General features: G+C 42.1%; 1 protein-coding gene and 1 long non-coding RNA gene across 8 annotated transcripts in view; one reads left to right on the top strand and one right to left on the bottom strand.

Moving 5' to 3' along the window:
* The window catches only part of LOC132405560 (protocadherin-1-like), a 490,197-nt gene that overhangs the window by 215,169 nt on the left and 251,190 nt on the right, over window positions 1-23,838 (top strand). The gene's annotated exons all lie outside the window — the stretch shown is intronic.
* Window positions 3,850-23,838, bottom strand: part of LOC132405562 (uncharacterized) — a 41,166-nt gene continuing 21,177 nt past the window's right edge. Inside the window, exon 3 of the long non-coding RNA XR_009515916.1 lies at window positions 3,850-4,583. This is a non-coding gene — a long non-coding RNA (uncharacterized LOC132405562). The remainder of the gene's footprint in view (window positions 4,584-23,838) is intronic.

Genomic DNA, 23,838 nt, shown 5'->3' with positions numbered 1-23,838 from the left:
CCCTTGCTTTTATATTCTAATCCTCTTGAAATGAATGTTAATATTGCATTTGCCTTCCTTCACATGAATCAACATGCAAAGTTTGTGCCTATTTTTCCATTTCCTGGCTCTTAACTAGAGTGCAGTCCCCGTTATCCTGCAAAGCTTACTCAGGACAACAAATATACCAATGGAAGTGTTTAAAGAGTGCATTGTCCATTAGGTGGAAAACACCCTCTTTATACACTTCTAATGTCGAGTCACGTAGCCAGGTAGGCTACTTGAATGAGTGCATGAAAATGAATCTCAGAGTAGTAAATATTGACAAATATGTACTTTGAATTTTGGGTTAGAGAATCTTCACCTTGGTCATGCCTTGTTCTCATTGCCGGAAGGACAACAAACTTAACGATGTATGCCAGTGATATTAAACCTGATTCTGATTCTGTTTCTGAACTTTGCTTGCAACTGTGGAAACCATTTATTTAGTTCGAGACAGAGATTCAGATTCAGATTATTTTTGGAGGGATGGAGGATGAGGAATAACTTAATAGAGTGTACAGGATGACAAGAGGCACAGATGAGTAAGGAGTAGCCTGTCAGGCATGGTGGTGCTGGGAAGTGTGGCGACACTAGGCTGTTAATTGCCACCACAAATGGCACTTTTCACTGTAGGAGTCCATGTACGTGTGAATCTGAATCTGAGGTCAAGAGAAGGTAAATGGCCAGGGGGAAAGGAAGAGCTAGAAATGGGAGAAGGGGTCATCAGATGGGGGAGGAGGTCTCCTTGCCAAATAAATGGACATGAAGGCAGTGACACTGAGCTCAACAGCCCAGAACTCACTGAGATGCATCTGCTTATTATCTGCACTGTTACAGTATCATGGAAATCATTTATTTCCACCAAACGTCAGCCTCCTCCATTGTAGCAAGTTGGGCTCTTCCATCGTTTGCTACTCCACCATTCGTGGATGTGCTTTTAGTTATTTCATTAAATGGGGAAGGGTAGTGATGTTGATCTCCTCAGCAATTCCTACTTCCTGATAGAATTGAAAGCAAAAGATCATTGCCTTTTCTTTTATACTTCAAATTGCAATAAACACCATGGTGTTATTAATGAGACTGGAGTTACTGGACAAGTCAAATCGATATAGACAACTTATAATGGTTTATTGTACTTGAATTGTTTGTTCTCCATAAATATCCCCAGAGAGTATCTACTTGTATTCTTTCCGAATGATAAGGGAACCTTTAAAAATACAGTACACTGAGATGAAATTTTACTATTTTGAACTTCTGAACTGTTGCTTAGAACACAAAAAATAAAGCCTCTTTAGTTTGCATGAAAATGGTTGTCAGTTGTGTACAATTTGCTTCTGAGTTAAAGGAATTAATTCCATTATTACAGATTGATCATTTTGGTTTTAAAGATTAAACTATGCCATAAACGTCTGTTAATCTATCAAATCCTTTTTACAACAATTGTTTCCAGGAGCACTTTTCTTGTCACACTTTGACAATACCCCTAATTGTTTCAGAGAAATTTACTACCCGAAGATAAAATGATTGTTAGTATGACAGGAAGATTCCGTGGGTGTCACAAAGGGCAGGTACCCACGGAAATGTGTGGAGATGTGGAAATTATTCAGCCATTCAGCATCTTGATTATAAGGAAGCAAAGTAACCTGTCAATAATTTTGACTGTTTATCCCATATCTTGAGAGGCAGTGTAAACTAGCCAGCAGTGCTTTGTCATAAGAAAAAAAACAGAGTATCTCTATCCACCATCTGCAGATTTTCTCTTTTTTGAGAATATGTCTATCACCCAGTGTAGCAGTAGGATGACTAGTTATACTAGAAAACATACACATTTTCATGAAAAGTAAAGAATAGGTGATTTCCCTCAATGGAGAAACCTCTCCTAACAGATTCCTTCCTTTCCAGGGCTTGACCTTCACCTGTCGCCTTCCAGCTAACATCCTTCCCCTTCCCCCACCTTTTTTATTCTGGCATCTTCCCCCTCCCTCTCAGTCCTGAGGAAGTGTCTCAGCATGATTATTTGCTCATTTCCATAGAGGCTGCCTGACCTGCTGAGTTCCAGCATTTTGCGTGTGGCTTTGGTCTCAGTGGAGAACATCTGTGCATGACTGTTTAACGTGGGAAGGCTGAACCAAGGGCAGCCTTCACATGGCCCTGGACAGATCGGGGTCAGGGTCCAGTGGAAGACCAGTCACTGCAGAGGCTTCTTTCCTGTGGTTATCCTGGTTCTCAGCAAACCTCTCAGCTGTAATACCCTAACTGTCCCTGCACAACGTCCGTTAAAAAGTCTTTCTTGCTCTCATTGTTCTGTTCATACAGTGCTGCGCAGAAGTCTATTCTAGAAAAGCCCATATCTACTTATAGCTAAGGTGCCTGAGACTTTTGCACAGTTCTCTATTTGTCAATGTAGAGCAGGAGCGAGTTTGTAAATCTGGTTGAAGCAAACGATGTTGGGATTGGCAAGGGTGGAGCAGTGCAGGAGGAGGGTAGGACAGATGGCAGAGAAGGAGTGCCAGGATTGGGTGCAGACTCACCCAGCCTTCGAGACACCAGGTAAGGTCATTTGAATCCAAACAATTGATTCATTGATTATTACAGAATGTCTCTCTGGTGCTCCCCGCTCCCTCCACTCTCCTTTCCCCCTTTCTCAACCACAATTCCCCTCTCCCTTCCCCTTTTAGTCCACAGTAGAAGCCCATATCAGAATCAGGTTTAACATCACTCAGACATGTCATGAAATTTTGTTTTTTTTTGCTGCAGGAGTACAGTGCAATGCATAAAATTACTATGGTACTGTGCAAAAGTCTTAGGCACCCTAGCGATATATAAGACTTTTGCACAGTACTGTATGTTCACATTTTTCTAAGTTTGTTTATTAATGTTTGCACATGTTTTGCTAATTGTTGGTTGCTCATTGCTGTTTGCACTATTGTCTTGTAAATTGTTGGTTGCTATTGTGTTGCCTGTGATGGTATTGTCCTGTGTTTTATGCTTGGCACTGAACCACAATCAATTCTGCTATGTTTCACATACTGGCAATAAAGCCTTTCTGATTCCACTGCCTTCACTGCCATTGTGATGTGTCATCATCTTCTGCTGGCTCCACTGCTGAGATCTTGGTTCTCTTTGTCTGGAACCACTCCCAACAAGGTTGGCCCTACTGGGAGCTGAACTCCAGACAGCATTGCTCTCAGGATCTCGGGAGCTCACAAGCCTCTCCGCCACATCAAGCTGATGATCCAGGTGCTACTGTCTCTGAATTACTCAAAAAAACCCCAACGTAACATCGTTCCATAACGGATTTGGGATCCTGAACTCAACTTTATTTTACAAGTTTAGTTTTTAAAAATTCTGAGTATGACCCTTGGAAGCCTGTCAGTGAACTAATGTTGAACCAACTACATAGCAATGACATTAGACCATATGAAATAGGAACAGAGTGGGGCCATTCCATCCTTGCTGATTTATTCTCTCTCTCCACCCCATTCTCTCTTTGACGCCCTTACTAATAACAAACCTATCAACCTTTGTATCAAATATACCCAATACCTTATCCTCCACAGCCATCCATGGCAATGAATTCCACAGGTTCCCCTTCCTGTGGATAGAGAAATTCCTCCTCATCTCTGTTCTAAAGGATTGTTCTCCTTTTCTGAAGCTGTATCCTTTTGGTCCTAGGAATGCACTGTTTAAGAGTGCATTGAGGTAGAACAAGGTAGTCAATAGCAGAAAGCTGAACACTGGGTACCACGGTAGTATAACAATTACTGTGACACTATTGGATCAATAGTTCAATAGTTCCATTTAATATCAGTGAATGTATATAATACAGTTTACAACCTGAAATTCTCGGTCTTCAACATGAAATGACTATCCACGAAAACAGAAGAGTACCCCAAATAATGTGACAGTAAACGTGTTGGGACGCCTAAGCCATACTTCTCACCCTTCCCACACACAAGCAACGACAAAGCATCACCCTCCCCCTCTTCTTCCCCACTTATTTCAGCAGGAAGCATCAGCACCCACCGCCCAGCAAGCAAAGCCCCCGAGGGAGGTCATGATCTGTAGTACAGAAAAACTAATTGTTCGCTGAACAATTTGACATGCCGCTGGCTCTCTCCATCCATAATGAAGGGGCAGAGAGGTGTCACTCAGCAAGAAGGGAGACCAACAAAAACAAAGCAACTCATTGATTACGGTGTTAAAGTCTGTCGCGTAACTGTTTTTGAGTTCTCTGATTTGAGAATCGGCAGCAAACTCTCCCCCACAAGTGGAAAGATAGAGAGTGATTCGTTGAGTGTAGAGAACTCCGACAGATGATATGCTGCTTCTGATATTCCGTTTTCTCCTGCGATGCTTCAGTTGGCACCACTCACTTAGAAATGCCTCATCCACAGGTCTGCGAGCCTCGGAAACCGGAAGGTGTACTCACGTTCCAGGCCGTATCCTGGGGGTATCAAGCAGCGGCCAGTCAGTGAGCCCTGGGAATGGGAACCATCGCCGTAAAGAACTGAAGTTTGAGTGCAGCTGCAAGTCACGGACACTGACAGAACTCGTCCAACCTGAAGATGGAAAAAATGAAACATAAAAGATAGAATTTAAGCTGTTTCCACAGATTAGCTCCAAGAAGCTGCTCTTTAGTGCCATTATAACTCTGGGCATCAAAGTTCGAAGTTCATTTCTGGTGTTCTCCGTAAGCAAATTTGTATAATCCTTCCCGAGTTTACGTCGGTTACTCTAGGTGCCCCTATTTTCTCCATAGTCCAAAGTTGTACTGGTTGTTAGGTTAATTGTTCATAATAAATTATGATTATGTTAGGGTTAAATTGAGGGCCGCTAGGTGGCATGGCTCAAAGAACCAGGAGGGCCTGTTCCATACTGTATCTCGAAATAAAATAAATGAATAAATAGATCTGTATGAACTGTATTCAAGATAAAATTTTCACTGTATCTTGGTACATGTGACAATGATAAACCAATACTAATACCCTATCCATACACTAAACGCTGACAGGATTTTTCCCCCCAGTAAGAACCATGGAATCTCATCGATCATACTTGGAAATTTCTTCCTCAATATAAGGGTAGCGTAGAGATGAGCACAACACTCATCCAGCTTGGGGTGTAGGAGCTCAATTCCATGGCATCTGTAAGAAGTTTGTGCATTCTCCCTGTGACTATGCGGGTTTTCTCCGGGTGCTCCGGTTTCCTCCTACAGTGTAAAGACACACCGGTTAGCAGGTTAGTTAGCTATTGCAAAATGTCCTCTGATAAAAAGGCCGGCTGCTGGGCAGCACAGCTTGTTAGGCCAAAGGGCCTGTTCTGTGCTGCATCTCAAAATAAATAAAATACCACTTATGTAAGTGAAGTGATGGGAGTTCTGGCATTCTTTGCAACCTTTAATTTCCAACCTTGCATCAGAGAAGCAGTTTTTTGTAAGAGTTTGCCTCTGGATATAAAATGATGAATGGTTGAACTAACATACATCAGCTGCGGTATAGATATGTTTGGAAAAAGAAGAGGCAACATGAACAATTGTCATAATCGCAGCAAACCAGAGATGACTGTGTAAGGAAAGCCATTAAATCAGAGGACTGCTTGCAGAGTGATGTATTAAAATTGCTGTCGCTAATTGATTTTTTTTCCATTACATCTTAAATGCAAATCAAAGGTTCGAAATATTTTTATGTTTCTGTATAAATCTAGTTATTGTCCAAGTTTGTGTGGATTGTGCCTGTTGCTGTGGTTTGTGTTCAATGTAATTCCCGATTTTAACTACACTCCAGTTGGGGCTTGATATGATTTAGCTTCATTGCTAATGCATGGTTTGCTGATTACAGAAACAGTCTCCAGTGCAAATTAATATGCACAGGCAAACAGCCATAAACATTGCCATGATGACAAAACTATAATTTTTAAGCCATGGAGATAGGGAGATAGGGAGATGAGTTTGGCCAGTATCCTGGGCAGACTCACTACATCAAAATAGCGGTATCAGCATCTGCGACCAAGAGGCAGATGCATCACCTTCAAAGTAAATGACAAAGTTCAAAGCAAATTTATTATCAGAGAACTTGTATGTCACCAATACTACCCTGATATTCATTGCCTTGCAGACATTCACAGTAGAACAAAGAAATACCATGTAATCAATGAGAAACTATACAGAAAGACTGATAAGCAGCCAATATGCAAAAGGAGACAAACTGTGCAAATACAATAATAAATAATTTAACAAACAAACAAATCAATAAATAATTCTGAGAACATGAGTTGTAGAAACTTTGAAAGTGATTGATGAAGCAAGATGTTTGTGGAATCAGTTCAGAGTGGAGGTGACTGAAGTTAACTATGCTGGAGCTTCATCAAAAGACAACCCCACTGAAAGTGCAAGGCTTCCGCAGAATGATTATCTGACTGTGCTTGCTGTTGTTGTTCCTTTCTGCGCCTCGTACCACATCGTGAGGCAACCTTGCCCTTCCTTTAGCATTTTTGTCTGTTTTTTGCAAGGACAAGTTGTTAGCTCAACTCTCAACCTAGCACAGATCAAAAGCATGCAAAGAGCTAGCTAGATTCGTGCTCTGGATCACTCACCTTAAAGTCTGGTGCGGATGTCACTATGCTGCTGGCTGGTTTGATTTTGCTTAGATTGCTCCAAATGAAAATTCTCAACCCAAAACATTGGCTGTCCATTTCTCTCTGCCGATGGCTGCTTGGCCCACTGCAGTCCTCCATCTGCAATCTCAAGTGTCTCCTCATGGGCTCAGGTCAATAAAAATTGCAATTATGCTATATTTACTTATTTACTGCCCTTTACATGGCTGGCATTTAGGGCAGCAATGAAGGTCCTCCATCTCTGGCGGTGTTCACGGCTTCCTTCATTGTGTCAGGAGCTTCCACTTAGTTATCATTACTGTCAATCATGCTGGTCTCAGCTGGAGACTCAGGAACACGGTCACACTCAGATGTAGAGGGTTCCTCATTGCTGCTTCTGTAACAATTTTGTTTTACCAATCAGCGTTGTTAGCCCTGAGCTGAATTCCCAAACCTAGAGGACAGGTGAACCACTCTTAGTCTGGCCTCTACCCTTTGACCGGTTTGGCATGGGTGGCCATGCCAAGAGCCAAAGCACAATGCCCTGACTTTAGCCTACATTGCCCTCCAGTTCATTGAAGCATGCAAACCTCCAAATCCTATGACAAGGTTGTGGTCCTCTTGGAGAAATGCCAGAAATGATGTTTATCTCCTATGGGGCACAGAAGTGTCCACTTAGATTATATGCTTAATGAATGAGCTTCACCAACCAGGTCCTGTAACTTAAGGAACAGAAGTGCAGGAGGCTGAATATATATTCTGAGTTATATATTAAGATCTTAATCCCCTGAGTCTCCATCCCTATATACTTGATTACAGCAAAATAAAACTGAGCAATTTCAAATGAATTCAAAATATGCATTGAGCAGCAACATGAAAAATTCTGTGAAAGAATTCTTGTTCCCCACTTTTCATGACAGCATCAAAGAGGAGGTACAGGAATCTGAAGACCCATACTCAATGGTTTAGGGATATTTTCTTCCCCTTGCCATCAGATTTTCAAATGGTCATTGAACCCATGAAAACTACCTCACTATTTTTGTTCTCATTTTGCACAAATTTATTAATATACATTTCTAACTGTAATTTAGAGTACTGTATATTTTATGTATTGCTCAGTACTGTTGCCACAAAAAAATAAACTTATTGACAAATGTCAGTGATAATATTCCTGATCCTAATTCTGATTCTGAAAAGATGCATCTGAACATGGTTCAACTGGACCAAAATGACAGGAGCATAATTTTCAGCCATTAACATTTATTCTCACACCCACTCGTGCACACAGACTGACTTAGAAACACACATCAGGAAGAAGGGCAGCTTCACTTAACCCTGCAAACAAGCCCCGGGGAGAAAGTTTACAAATTTTAAAAGTTTGGACGTAACTTATTTTCAGTTGCGATATTAACAGGTTGAACAGATTGAGAGGACTGTGGATCAAGTAGAGATATAAAAATCAATCAAATGACATCTGCGTTCCCGTGTTGTTCAAACATCCATCCATTTAACATTGATGAAGGTTTAATGCCTTTGATTAAAAGCTCACACCAGAAGGATAAACATTATTTTACATTATATATAGTAAAATGGTATCAGTTATCATTTCAAACTTCAGTATAATAGAATTTTTCAAAGAAAGCCTCATTTTCTTAAGAATCAGACAATATTCTGTAGGTATTATGCGATGTGATCAATAACATGGTCAAGGATGGAAGTTTTTGGTTAAATCTTGCAAAAATCTTGGTTGAGTGAACTTGGCCTAGTTGAGTGAACTCGACCGTTTCTCCTTGGAGCGACGGAGGATGAGAGGTGACCTGATAGAGGTGTACAAGATGATGAGAGGCATTGATCGTGTGGACAGTCAGAGGCTTTTTACCAGGGCTGAAATGGTTGCCACAAGAGGACACAGGTTTAAGGTGCTGGGGAGAACATAGAGGAGATATCAGGAGTAAGTTTTCTACTCAGACTGCATGGAATGGGCTGCCGGCAACGGTGATGGAGGCAGATATGACAGGGTGTTTTAAGAGACTTTTGGATGGGTACATGGAGCTTAGAAAAATAGAGGGCTATGGGGAAGCCTAGTAATTTCTAAGGTAGGGACATGTTCGGCACAACATTGTGGGCCGAAGGGCCTGTATTGTGCTGTAGGTTTTCTATGTTTCCAAATATATACCTATTTCTGTAGATATGTATGCATGTGTGTGTATGTATATATATTATAGACCACACACACACACACACACACACACACACACACACACACACACACACACACACACACACACACACACACACACACACACACACACACACACACACACACACACACACACACACACACACACACACACAGTTCTGGTTAATTGGGACCAGTACATCAGTACATTTTGGCCCAGTTAAACAGCCACTCCAGTTAGTTGAAGTTTCATTGAAATAATTAAGAGTATAAAAAAGATTAACTAGCATTTAACTGAGTAATAAATTGTATATTTAAATTAAATATAGAACAAATTAGAATACTGCCAATACTACTACAGTACAGTATTATTTCCTAATGAAATTAGTTCCACTGGAATTCATCCAGTGTACGCTGCCGTGTTCTTTTGATTGACTGTAAGTGAAGTCAATAAAGAAACAAAGTCAGTGAAGATACCTACTGCAGACAGCCTTCACACAATGCTTTCAATGATTGCATCCTCCATGTCTTTATTTTCATGGTAATATTCAAGATAATTGTCAATCCATTTCAAATTCTTTGTGATCCTAGCTTCTTAAAGTTGTGAAATCAGTTTTCACTCCAGGCCAGTTATGGCATCTCTAAGCCTGAATGTTTGAAATGGAAGTCAGCAAAACAGATCAAAATTGTCTTATGGCTTATTTCACAGAAACTATCAGTGACAAAAATCACTGCATTTTGAACACAAACACACACAACAACATTTTAAAACTGTTCGCTCTAAGCATGGTGTTGTGTCTAACTGCACACAAGTGTGCACAACTGATACCAGTTAGAAACTTTTCTCCTGTCCTAATTAAACACTTAGTGTCCCAAGTAAACAAAGGGATTTTGAGCTATTTTCTTCATTAGTTTTTGTTCTTTGAGAGCTGTCCCAAATAAGCGACTGTTGACTGTTTTCTCCGATGGCACAATTGACAGGAATCCACTGTGTATGTACATATAGTGTGTGTATATACACACATCTGGTACTGTGCTAATACAGTAGGCGCAGTACTATGCCTACCAAAGTAGACCAGAGAGCAAGTTTATAATTCTTGTGGAAGCAAAAGATATTGGGAATGGCAAGGGGGCTGCACCATGGAAGGTGTGGGGCAGGTGGCACAGAAGAAATGCCACTGCAGGGTTTGCTGCTTGCAGACACACCTTGCCCTGAGTCACCAAACTCAATTTGGAAATTTGATTCCAAATGGTAACTTTATTGATCATTACAGAAGGTCTCTCTAGTCCTTCCCACTCTCTCCCCCTGTCATCCCCTCTTCCCAACCGTGATTCCCCTCTCCCGATCCCCTTCCCACTCTCAGTCCACAATTGAGACCCACATCAGAATCAAGTTTATCATCACTGACATGTCATTAATTATTTGTTTTTGCAGCGGCAGCACAGTGCAATACATAAAATTACTACGATACTGCATACCCTAGCATACCGTATATGTGCATCTTTTGCAGAGTACTGCATATTTTTTTCTATCTCTGTACTCTGAAAGTAAGAGTAAATACTTCTGCACAGTACTGTACTTATATACATGTGTTGCTGGATTGCTGGATGAAAGATCTTGACCTGAACCAACATTGACTGTGTATTTCTCTCTGGAGATGCTGCCTGACTTGCTTAGTTCCTGCCTCATTTTGTGTCTGTCCCTCCGTAGATGCAGCTGAACCATTGAGTTCCTTGAGCCCTTTGGGTGTTGTTCCAGAATGCTTCATCTGTGGTCTCTCGTGCCACCAAGATTAACCCCTTCTTTGCTTTTTAGCATTAGTCTCACCAGACTTGGGAACGTTGGTGCTTTAACTGAACATTGTGGGCATGCTCTGTTGGCACTGGATTATGTGTCAACACTTGTGGGCTGCCCACAGAACATCCTTAAAAAGCAAACACGAGGAAATCTGCAGATGCTGGAAATTCAAGGAACACACACAAAATGCTGGTGGAACACAGCAGGCCAGGCAGCATCTATAGGGAGAAGCACTGTCGACGTTTCGGGCTGAGACCCTTCGTCAGGCCTAACTGAAAGGGAAGATAGTAAGAGATTTGAAAGTAGGAGGGGGAAGGGGAAATGTGAAAAGATAGGAGAAGACCGGAGGGGGTGGGGTGAAGCTGAGAGCCGGACAGGTGATTGGCTAAAGGGATACAGAGCTGGAGAAGGGAAGGGGGTAAGAAGGGGAGGAGGGGCATTAACGGAAGTTAGAGAAGTCAATGTTTATGCCATCAGGTTGGATGCTACCCAGCCGGTATATAAGGTGTTGTTCCTCCAACCTGAGTGTGGATTCATCTTGACAGTAGAGGAGGCCATGGATAGACATAGCAGAATGGGAATGGGATTAAAATATGTGGCCACTGGAAGATCCTGCTTTCTCTGGCGGACAGAGCGCAGGTGTTCAGCGAAACGGTCTCCCAGTCTGCATTGGGTCTCACCAATATATAAAAGGCCACACACTACTCCCATTGGCTTGGATTGAGAAGTTGCAGAACCTGGGCCAATGTACCTTCCTCTGCAATTGGATCCTCGACTTCCTAACCGGAAGACCACAATTTGCGGATTGGTGATAACATATCCTCTTTGCTGACAATCAACACTGGCGCACCTCAGGGGTGTGTGCTTAGCCCACTGCTCTACACTCTATATAAACGTGACTGTGTGGCTAGGCACAGCTCAAATACCATCTATAAATTTGCTGACGATACAACCATTGTTGGTAGAGTTTTAGGTGGTAACGAGAGGACGTACAGGAGTGAGATATGCCAACTAGTGGAGGGGTGCTGCAGCAACAACCAACATATCGATGCAGTATAAAGAAGGCAAGACAACGGCTATACTTTATTAGGAATTTGAAGAGATTTGGCATGTCAACAAATACACTCAAAAATTTATATAATTGTACCATGGAGAGCATTCTGACAGACTGCATCACTGTCTGATGTGGAAGGGCCACTGCACAGAACCGAAAGAACATGCAGAAGGTTGTAAATCTAGTCAGCTCCATCTTGGGTACTAGCCTACAAAGTACCCAGTACCCAGGACCCAGGGAGTGGTGTCTCAGAAAGGCAGCAACAATTATTAAGGACCTCCAGCACCCAGGGCATGCACTTTTCTTACTGGTAGAAGGTACAGAAGCCTGAAGGCACACACTCAGTAATTTAGGAACTTCTTTCCCTCTGCCATTTGATTCCTAAATGGACATTGAATCTTTGGACACTACCTCTCTTTTTTTTAAATATACTGTATTTCTGTTTTTGAAAGTTTTTTTAAAAATCTATTCAATATATGTAATTGATTTACTGGTTTATTAATTATTATGTTTTATTTTATTTATTGTTTTTTTTTGCTAATAGTTATTATTATTGTACTGCTGCTGCTAAGTTAACAAATTTTACATCACATGCCGGTGATAATAAACCCGATTCTGATTCTTTCAATGGCATTGTTAAATTGCCATCATTACAACTGTCTGCACCAATCAACCCCCCATCAACACTCCCTTTGTCCCAATTCTTATAGATTCTATCATTCTCATTCCCCATGGTCAAATGTATTACCCCATTAGGGTCGACATTAAATGAAGGAAAGAGCCTGTGTTTGCATAATTGTTTTTCTTTTACTCAAAGCTCAGTCGAGGGACCCTTTGGCACATCACCACAAGCAGTCACCATGGTGACAGTTGCAACACCATGTTTAATGTCACTTGGATCCATTCTATGTTTGATTGCACCATTCTGTTGCAACATCCATTCATCAAATTCATGTCCATATTGCAGGATTATGAATATTTTCCCAAACCATTGTTTCACAGAAGAGGAAAAATCGAAAGCACTTTGCTTGAATATTCATCGATGGCTGGATTTTCACATTATACTCTTCTTCTGAAATAAATTCCATTGGTGCTCGTAGAATGCATAAAATCCATTGGAATCATAGAATCCATTGGAAGTGCATAAAAATGTTCTGAAGATGTTTTATAAATTGAACATTCTGCCATTCAGCCCACAATGTTGTGACTACCTTTTAAGCTAACCCAAGATCAATCAAAGTTCAAAGTTATTTTACTATCTAAGTATATACCTGTATATGTCACCATTCCATTCAAAGGCATTAGTGTTTCCATACCGTGCTATGGTGCAGCCAATCTCCAATGCACTCTCCAATGCACACTTGCAGAAGTTTGTGAAAGTTTTCGATGTCATTCTGAGTCTATGCAATCTCCTAAGCAAGTAGGAGGACTGTCATGCTTTCTTTATAATTGCACTTACGTACCAGGCCCAGGACAGGTTGTCTGAAATAATAAGTGGCAGAATTTAAAGCTGCTGACCCTTTCCACCTCTGATCTTCCAATGAGGACTGGCTCATGGACCTTGGATGTCAATCATCAGCTCCTTGGTCTTGCTAACATTGAGTGAGAGGTTGTTATGACACCACTCAACCAGATCTTCAATATCCCTCTTATAAGCTGATTCATCACTTCCTTCGACGCAGCCAATGGCAGAGGTGTCATTGGTAAACTTGAATAAGGCCTTGGAACTGTGCTTCGCCATACATTTATAAGCGTAAACCAGTGGAACAGGGGGCTAAGCACACAGCCTTGTAGTACATCTGTGCTATTGGAGATTCTGTTGTTACTGACAGACTGATTGGAATCTGCAAGTGAGGGATTTTAGGATTCAGTTGTATAAGCAGGTATTGAGACCAAGATCTTGAAGCTTAATGATTAATTTTTGATCAGATGATGGTATTGAATGCCGAGCTCTAGTCGATAAAGAGCCTTCTGGTGTCTGTATCCTTGCTGTCCAGATGTTCTAGGGTTGAGTGAAGAGCCAACGAGATGGTATCTGCTGTCTGGAGGTTGGTGAACAATGGTATTCAACAGGGATCTGTTTTGTGAGGTGTGCTTTTTACGATTTTTTATAAATAATTTCGATGAGGAAGTGGAAGGGTGGGTGTTGTGATGGAAAATAACTGGTTCTTTGAGTCTCAACAGTAGAGGCCTGGACACACACAGTTTTAATACTAAGGAATTTATTTACAAGGGGAAGTCGGGTCAACACAAGCAACTACAATATTCTAACAAAAACGCTTATGGTTAACACGTGTGGGGAAGGTTGGGCCAGCTGTACAATACACAGGAAGCGGTGTGGGGACAGGGTACAGTTACACAAACAAAGAACAAGGGAAAAGCACTACAACAGCTATCCCCCTTGACCTTGGATAGCTGCAGCTCCCTTACCAGGACAAATGATAAACCTTCACTTACCTAAATCAATGCACTTACCTTCAATGAGGTGGTCTGTAAGAGAGAGTGAGCCAGGCACATGTCTCACCTTTTATAGCTTGGGTCTGGGCGAGATAATCCAATTAAGGTGACCAATAATTTAGGTGTGCATTGATTAGTTGGGAGGGACCAAATATTGATTGGCGTGTGGTGTGTCCTCCAACCAGCCAGGTGGCAGTGCGTCTGTCACGTGGCCGGTATCTCTGGATACAGTGGGCTAGTAAGTTTGTAGATGACATGAAGGTTGGTGGACTTGTGGATATTGTGGAGGGTTATAGTTTGCACTATGACATTGATGGATGCAGAACTGGGGTGAGAAGTGGCAATTGGATTTCAACCAAGAAAGGTATGAAATGATTGATTTTAAAAGGTTGAATGTGAAGGCCGATTACAGGGCTAATGGCAGGATTCTTGGCAATGTGGAGGAACAGAGGAATCTTGGGGTCCAGATTATTGATCCTTCAAAGAAGTTGCACAGGTCAGTAGGGTTGATGTGTTGAAGACAGATGAAGACTGCAGTAGTGAAGGGTCCCCAGTTGTCATGCACTCTGTGCCACTGGACCCTGACACTAATCTGTCAAAGGTCGTGTGGTAACCCCTCATACATCAGCCTCCCCATGCTAATCGAAGTCATACATAGACACCTCCATTAAGTGGATACACCCAAAATACCAGTTTTATTGATCGCAGATCGGCCATCCCACCAATAGACAAACCCTTTGGAGAACATTAAGTAATCACACTGCGACTACTAGAGATTCAAGTCATGATGAAAGCAAATAAGAGGAGTTGCTTTGACAGGGTATCACTACCAACATCTCAGCATTGATACTGAAGTATGTTTATTAGCCGCAGAGTCTGACTACAGCTGATCAATGTAGCTTAATGGTATAAAGCTTGATGCAAGAGAAACAGTTAACAAATCTCTTGAATACTATTTCTGTAGTTTCAAAATTCTACATTTCATCTGTGGTACTTGCTGTGATCTGCTCCATAGATTTATGGGGCAAGATCTTAGATAACTATTTGTCTGAGGAAAGGAAATATGCACCAGATGGACCCCTGACAATGCAATGTGGAGTGTTCACTCTCCCATCTGCACATAATTCTCGGAGGCAAACATTGCGATTTACAGTTCGACTCGTGTTCTTGACGGAAGAAAGAGAAGGTGACGGGAATACTCAGCATGTTGGGCAGCATCTGTGGAGGGGGAAGCAGTCATGGTTACATAGAAAAGTAAAGTACAGAAACAGACCCTTTCGACCTTCTAGTCCATATTGAACAATTTAAACTGCCTCCTCCTATCAATCTGCACCCGGACCTTAGCCATCTACAACCCTCCCAACCGTATAAATCTAAACTTCTCTTAAACGTTGAAATCAAGCTCACATCCACCATTTGCAGTTCCACTCTCACAGCCCTCTGAGTGAAGAAGTTACCCCTTATGTTTGTCTTAAACATTTCACCTTTCACCTTTAACTCATGACCACCAGTTGTAGTCCCACCAAACCTCAGTGAAAACAATGGAGTGCAGCTCATGTTTGAGTCAGTGACCCAACCTGGGTAAATTTATTATCAAAGTACATATGTGTCACCAGATGCTACCCTGAGATTCATTTTCCTGTGTGAATTTCACAGTATATGCAAAGAAACACGATAGAATTATTGAGGATCGTTAACCTGAAGAATTGGCTGGATCTCCCTCTCCACAATCCACTGGGTGTCTCAGGCACTCTTTGTTTTTACTGACCTCTGTTCCTAGTGATACACAACATGCTAGAGCAGGGGTTTCCAACCTGGGGTTCTTGGACCCTGGCTTAACGGTTTTGGTCCATGGCATAAAAAAGGTTGAGGACCCTTGTGTAAGAGGAACTCAACGGGTCAGGCAGCATCTGTGGAGTGAAATCGCAAGCCAACAGCTTTGGTGGAGATCCTTCATCTGGACCCAAGATATCTGTTTCTTTTACTCCACAGATGCTCCTGATCCTCTGAGCTCCTCCAACACCTTGTGTGTAGCTCCAGCCTCTTGTGTCACTGCCTTCTATTATTATTTCAAATTTCAGCATCTCCAGTAATCTCCTTTTCTCATACTTGATATCTGGCTGTCATTGCAGAATGAGGAGGTACAACCAAGGTACCAGAGATCATTTCAGTCCATCTAGGAGCCTGTTCTGGTCTAATAACCATGCTGAGGTGCCACTATAATTGGTAGTGTAGCAATTAGCAAAATGCTATTACAGCTCTGGTTACTCCAATGTTCAAAGTTTAATTCCGGTGCTGTTCTGTAAGGAGGCTTTGTATGTCCTCCCCATAGAATGCAAGAGTACTCTCTGGGTCAGCTATAGTCCAAAGACATACCAGGTAGGTTTATTGGTCATTGTAAATTGTCCTGTGATTTGGGTAGGGTTAGTTAGGGTTGTGGGTTACTGGGGCAGTGTGGCTCGAACGACAGGAAGGGCCTATTCCACTCCGAGTCACTCAAATAAAATAAATCAATTGCTTTTCTGCAGGACTAGTGACTGTGCCTTGTCACAGAAACAACAAGTCTCACAAATCTTTCCCCATCGGCCTTGCTTTCTTTGAAAGCCTCTCGGCTTGTTGACACTCTTCCACCTTGCTGAGATTTCTCCAGGAGTCTCTCTCAGATCTGAGAGCATTTTACCTGAGTTAGATTCTCCGTGATGTTTTGTCATCCCTTTCGGCTTGCTGGCACCTGGGACTGAGTTGTTAAATGTCCAATTTAGTTCTGGCTTTTATTTCTCTGCGAGTTCTCAGTTATTCTGTGTGAAGTAAGCTGCTGAGTGAAAGTGGTTTTCTGACAGAATTCTACTATTTTTTTCCTTGTTTATCTACTTTGTCAAGTGAAGACAGGGAACTGCTTTCCACAAAGTGACATAATTTCAGCTGCAGTCTCAGGATGTTGCTCACACAGATGCTCCTGTGATTGCTTGTGGTGGTGAGAGAGGAACACAGGTGCAATAAAGATCTTGCAGCAACTTCTTAGGCAAATAGCATCAGATACACAATATTCACTAAAAAAGCAAACCTTAAGAATTTTATAAGATAGAACATAACAGGAATAAAAATATCGAAGTCCCTATCAATGCAAAGTGGTCAAACATTAATAAGACCAAAGCACTGATTGCGGACTTCTGAAAGGGTAAGTCGAGGGAACACACACCAGTTATCATAGAGGGACTCGAAGTGGAAAGAGTGGGTAATATCAAGTTCCTGGGTGTCAACATCTCTGACGATCTAACCTGGGCCCAACATATTGATGCAGCTATAAAGAAGGCATGACAGCAGCTATATTTCATTAAAGGTTTGAGGAGATGTGGAATGTCGCCACTCACCAATTTCTATAGATATACCATGCAGTGTTCTTACTGGCTGCATCATTGTCTGGTATCAGGGTGGGGGGCAGACTACCGCACAGAATCGAAATAAGCTTCAGAGAGCTGAAAACTTAGTCAGGTCCATCACAGGCACTAGCCTTCATATTATCCAGGACATCTTCAAGGAGCAATGCCTCAGAAAGGTGGCATCCATCATTAAGGACCCTCATCATCCAGGTTACGCCTTGTTCTCATTGCTACTATCAGGAAGGAGGCACAGAAGCACGAAGCCCACACTCAACAATTCAGTAACAGCTTCTTCCCCTCTGCCATCCAATTTCTGAAAGGAAGCTGAACCCATGAACACAACCTCACTACTTATCTATTTTTATTTTTGTTGTACTTATTTAATTTAACTACTTAATACATGTATTTACTGTAATTCACAGTTTTTTACTCTTACTAACTATTGTGTTGTACTGCTGCTGTGAAGACAACGAATTTCATGACATATACCAGTGACATTAAACCTGTTTCTGATTCTGATTCATAGTGTTGATATACTGAGGCATCGTTCTGATTAGGTTTAGCAGTCCTGATTAGGATTGCACAGGCTGGTTCAAGATACAAATGGTAGAAGAGAAGCAGCACTTGCCGCTGTGTGCATACATCTACTGATGCTTCTGGACAGATCATCAGTGATGTTCCTGGAATCATTGGGTGTTTCGGGTCTTTCAACATCATACACCCTCCTCCAGGTGACCCAGCCGGGGCTGATCAGACCCCAGCTTGTGTCCAGATGTCTAGCTACACATGACTCCATGTCTCCCCTCTCTTGAGCCACAGCTACCTTGAGACCCTCTCTGCCGCATCAGTGGTACTGTGGATGGCTCTCCTCTTCCCCTCTCCCTCGATGCCCAAATTACTGAAGGCTCTGGCTAAGGAACAGGCTGTGAATGTCCTACATCCAACCTCCACTGGGAGACACCTCGCTCTCTATCCAGCCTGCTGACAGTTGCTGACCAGTCCTGCTTACTTGGAGAGCTTCCTTTCAAAGGCCTCTGCCAAGCGATCTTCCCACGGGACTGTCAGCTCCAGCAGCATCACTTGCTTGGTAGACTTAGACACAAGGGCGATGTCTGGTCACAGGGTGATGGCTCCGATATGGTTGGGGAACTTCAGCTGCCATTTGAGGTCCAGGAAGGATGGCATAAGGTAGGAGAGAGGGAGGAAATTCATGAGCATATTGCTAGGACTGAAGATGGAAACTTGTGTTTTTTTTTGCACTAATATCTAGTTTGTCAGTCTTTTTTCCTTTGCTGTCTTGTATAATTTGCGTCCTGCATGTTCCCTAAATCTACATGCCTCTGATGCTTAAGTCGAGCACAGGAACAGTGAGATATCCTTTCAGGCCTAGACCCTTCTTCAGAACAAGGACTGTTAGGATGGGAAACATCTTCTTCCCCGAACTCTCTGACACCACGCAGGTCTCACCATGTAAGATGCGCCAGCAGTGTTATTCTCTTTACTTTTGAACTTGCGTCATAAATAAATGTACCTTATTATTTATTAATTTATTTGTGGTACTGTTATCTTTGGATTGTGTGTGAGTTACGTACGCAGTCTACCGAGTGGCCTCATTCTGTCCCTTTACTCTCCGGCACTATTTCCCAACACCTCCCCCCTCAGAATCCCTCAGCCTTACTCGAAGCACGTTCACATTCAGCTGTCAGTTGTTTCCATTATCAGAGCGTTATTTACTACACAAGCAGTTCCATTTAAGCCTGGATGGAAATACAATGTGAAACCATGCAGCAGTGATATGTTTTCCACCTATTTTTTTCTGTCTCTCTATGTTTTGTGTTTGCAATGGAGTAGTTGACTTACTCAGCCTTTTGTTTCCTGTCTGCTTGTCAGACGGAAGGAACAGGAAACACATTAAGCAATTGTTTTGCTCTGCATTAAATTCTTGCTACTGCTGAGCCCCCTAGCCCCACGTTTGCCTGCATGGGCATATTGTGCCAAAAGCTAATTTTAATTGACTCATGTCAAGAAATTACTCATCCGTCTATTATCCTGATGCAAGTTGTCTGTATTATTACTGCTTACTAGACTCCTATTTACCACCGTTCCAGTTACTAAACCATCTACAGCTACTTACTAACTCCTCTCAGTGTCCATTTAGAATCATAAAGTCATACCATGGGGCACGACAGTAGAGTAGCAGTCAGTGCGACATTATTACAGCTTGGGACATTGGAGTTCAGTGTTTAATCCCAAGGTTCTCTGTAAGAAAGTTGGTAAATTCTTCTCATCGTGTGTGTGTGTGGGTTTCCTCTCACAATCTGAAAACGTACCCGTTAGTAGGTCATTGTAAATTGTTTTGTGATTAGGCTAGGGTGAAATACCTGGGTTGCTGTTGGGCCAGAAAAGCCTGTTCTGCACTATATCTCCAAATTAAAAAAAAAGAAATACTGACTCCTCAAAATACTTCTCAGTATCCGCTTAGAGTCATAGAGTCATTCTTCATAGAACCATGTCCAAAGACCAACTGGTCCATATCAACCAAGGTGGGTCATTCAAGCTCGTCCCATTTGCAAATTTTTGGCTCATCAGCCTTCTAAACTTTTCCAATCCATGTACCTGTCCATTTAGTACAGTCTATGTTTTGGGGTGAGAACCTTTGGCAAGACTGGAGAAGAAACAATGAGGAGTAGATATAAAAGATGGGGAAGGGGGGTAGAAACACAAGGTGATAGGTGAAACTGAGAAGCGGAGGGATGAAGTAAAGAGCTGGGAAGTTGATTCGTGAAAGGGATACAGGGCTGGAGAAGCGGGAATCTGATAGGAGAGGACAGAAAACCATGGAAGAAAGAAAAGGGGAGGAGCATCAGAGGGAGGTGATGGGCAGGTAAGGAGATAAGGTGAGAGAGGGAAATGGGAATGGGGAATGGTGAAGGCGAAGAGGGGATCATTACCAGAAGTTCAAGAAATCAATGTTCATACCATCAGGTTGGAGGCCACCCAAATGGAATACAAGATGTTGTTCCTCAAACCTAAGTGTTGCCTTATTGTGATAGTAGAGGAAGCCATGGACTGACATGTCAGAATGGGAATGGGAAGTGGCCACTGGGAGATCCCAGTTTTTCTGGCAGACAGAGCGAAGGTGATCCTGTAATTCAGCTAGGATTAAATAGGGGGGAAACTGCATGGTGTGGCTCGAAGGGCTGTAAGGACCTATTCTGCACTGTATCTGAATAAATAAATAACAGGCTTTTTAAAACAGCCAGCCACACAATGGAACTGTATGATCCTGCTTGAACAATGTACTCAATTTGCATTGTTCAAGTACCTATTGATATAAGGGGATGAACTGGCACTGCCTTGACCAGGGCATATATATATTGAAAATCTATCCTCATTGAGTCAACTATTGTTTATCCTTGATGATGGAGTTTAGAAAAGTTGGCAGAATAGAACTGCTTGACAAAAAGGGATCTTGGTCTGCAAAGACATTGTGATCATTTTTCTAAATATTGGTACAATCAATTTGCCAGTGTCTCCACATAAGAAATGAAGAGCTATTGCTGTTTGTCATTAACCCTATCTTGGTAAAGCAACACACCATTTTGCAGAAGTTTACAACTCAATGCTGCTAGTCAATTGTAATGGACCTACAGTGCTATACAAAAGTCTTTGGCACATGTAAAATGTATTCTGTAAAGCGGAGATGCGTTCAAAAATAATGAATTGAAAAGTTTCTAAATGTTAAATGGATTATTAGCAAGAGCAGTAAACAGTAAAAACTAAATCAATATTTGCTGTGACCATCCTTTGCCTCTAAAACTGCATCAGTTCTCTCAGGTACACTGTCGTGCAGTTTTATAAAAAAATTGGCTGATCGGCTGTTCAAAGCATCTTGGAGAACTTGCCACAGTTCAGATCAAGGCTCTGTGGAGGCCAAATCATCTGAAACTGTATAAACAATCGAGTGTGCCTGGGACTTCTGCACAGTGTTGTATCTCCCCGATTGCACAATATTCTGGTAGTCTATGGACATGCTTAAAGGAACACTGTGCACTTTAGCTATATGTATACCTAGGACTTTTGCACAGTGCTCTATAAGCTTCAAAATGCATACATGAGTTCCAAAGTGCCTAAACAAGAGGGCATACATTTGAGGTGAGAAGGGAAATAGTTAAAGGAAATCGGAAGAGCAAGTATTTCAGACAGAATTGGAGGATTTATGGAATGGAGTGTTAGAGGAATTGGTGGAGGGAGGAACAATTACAATGTTTAAAAGTTATTTCAGCAGGTACTTGGATAGGAAATGTAAGCAAGCTTATGTATTTACTGTGTGTTCATTGCATTTTTTATTATTGTGTTCTTTAATTTGTTGTTTTTTTTGTGCTGTATTGGATCTGGAGTAACAATTATTTCATTCTCCTTTACAATTACATACTGGAAATGACATTAAACAATCTTGAATATTGAAGGATTTAAGGGATATGGGCCAACTGCAGGCAAATGGAATGAATATAAGTAGGTACCTTGGTCAGCATGGAAGAGTTGGGCCAAATGGCCTGTTTGTCTGGTGTGTAACTTTATGACTCGTAGAGTCAACTGCTGAATGCCAAGGTTTCCAAATTTGAAAAGAATCAGGTTTAATGTCATCGGCATATGTTTTGAAATTTATTGACTTTGCGGCAGCAATACAAGGCAATAAATAATAATAGAGAATAAAATCTACAGAGGCTAGTGTCCATTTTGGAGCTGATTAAGTTTACAACTCTATACAGCTTCTGTCGATCCTGTGCTGTAGCCGCCACCCCACCCCCATACCAGACCGAACAGTCAAAGCCGGCAAGGTCCGTTCCGTTGAGAGCTCAAAACTATCATTTGTTTCCAGATTGAACTTGGATTTGAGAATGACAATATGGCTCGATCACATTCTCATCTCCACTGTTAGTTCCTGAACATGCAAATTGGAAGCAGAAAGCACAGCTCATTGTATGATCTTCCCAAGATTGTGCTGGAGATAAACAGTGACGTTTGCACACAACTAACAAAATTACTAACTATTCTACTAAATGTACCTTTTCTGCACAATGATCATTGCAATTTTCAGCCTGTAACTTCCCTTTGGGAGGTGTGCTTTTGAACTATCTGTATGAATTTAATTTATTTTTTACATCCTTCATATGCATAAGGAGTAAAAATGTTTATATCTTATAAGAAATAGTATGTACAACAGGACAGTCAATATAGCATAGAAATACAATTGTATTAGCTTGAATTAATCGGCCTGACGGCCTGGTGGAAGAAGCTGTCCTGGAGCCTGTTGGTCCTGGCTTTTATGCTGTGGTACCATTTCCTAGATGGTAGCAGCTGGAACAGTTTGTGGTTGGGGTGACTCGGGTCCCCAATGATCCTTCAGACTCTTACGCACCTGTCTCTGTAAATGTCTTGAATAGTGGGAGGTTCACATCTACAGATGTGCTGGGCTGTCCGCTCCACTGTCTGCAGAGCCTCACAATTGAGGGAAGTACAGTCCCCATACCAGGCAGTGATGCAGCCAGTCAGCTCTCAAGTCCTTAGGATTTGGGGACTCATGCCAAACTTCTTCAACCGTCTGAGGTGAAAAAGACACTGTTGTGCTTTTTGCACCACACACCGGTATGTACAGACCACGTGAGACCCTCAGTGATGTGTATGCTGTGGAACTTAAAGTTGTTCACCTTCTCAAACCCAGATCTATTGATGTCAATAGGGCTTAGCTTGTCTCCATTCCTCCTGTAGTCCATAACTAGTTGCTTTTTTTTTGCAACATTGAGGGAGAAATTGTTTTTGACGCCATTGTGACAGGGTGATGACTTCTTCTCTGTAGGCTGCCTCATTATTATTTGAAACCAAACAATGTAGTAACATCAGCAAATTTAGTTAGCAAATTGGAGCTGAGGGTGGTGACACAGTCGTTGGTATACAAAGAGTAAAGGAGGAGGCTTAGGACACAGCCCTGAAAGGGCTCCTGTGCTGAGGGTCAGAGGGGCAGAGGTGAGGGATCCCACTCTTACCACCTGCCAGTGATCTGACAGGAAGTCCAGGATCCAGCTGCACAAGGCAAGGTGAAGGCCGAGGTCTCTGAGCCTCTTGTCGAGCCTGGAGGGAATTATGGTGTTGAATGCTGAACTGTAGTCCAAGAACAGCATTCTCACATAAGCATCCCTTTTCTCCAGATGTGTATGGATGGTGTGTAGAGTTATGGCTATTGTGAGAGTGTCACAGAGTGTCATCTGTCGCTCGGTTGTGTCTGTAGGGGGTCCAGTGTGGGAGGTAGCATGCTGCAGATGTAGTCCTTGACCAGCTACACCAAAAACCTGGA

The sequence above is a fragment of the Hypanus sabinus genome, chromosome 15 (genome assembly GCF_030144855.1).
Source record: "Hypanus sabinus isolate sHypSab1 chromosome 15, sHypSab1.hap1, whole genome shotgun sequence".
NCBI lineage: Eukaryota > Metazoa > Chordata > Chondrichthyes > Myliobatiformes > Dasyatidae > Hypanus > Hypanus sabinus.
This window is presented reverse-complemented; position numbering and strand designations above follow the sequence as displayed.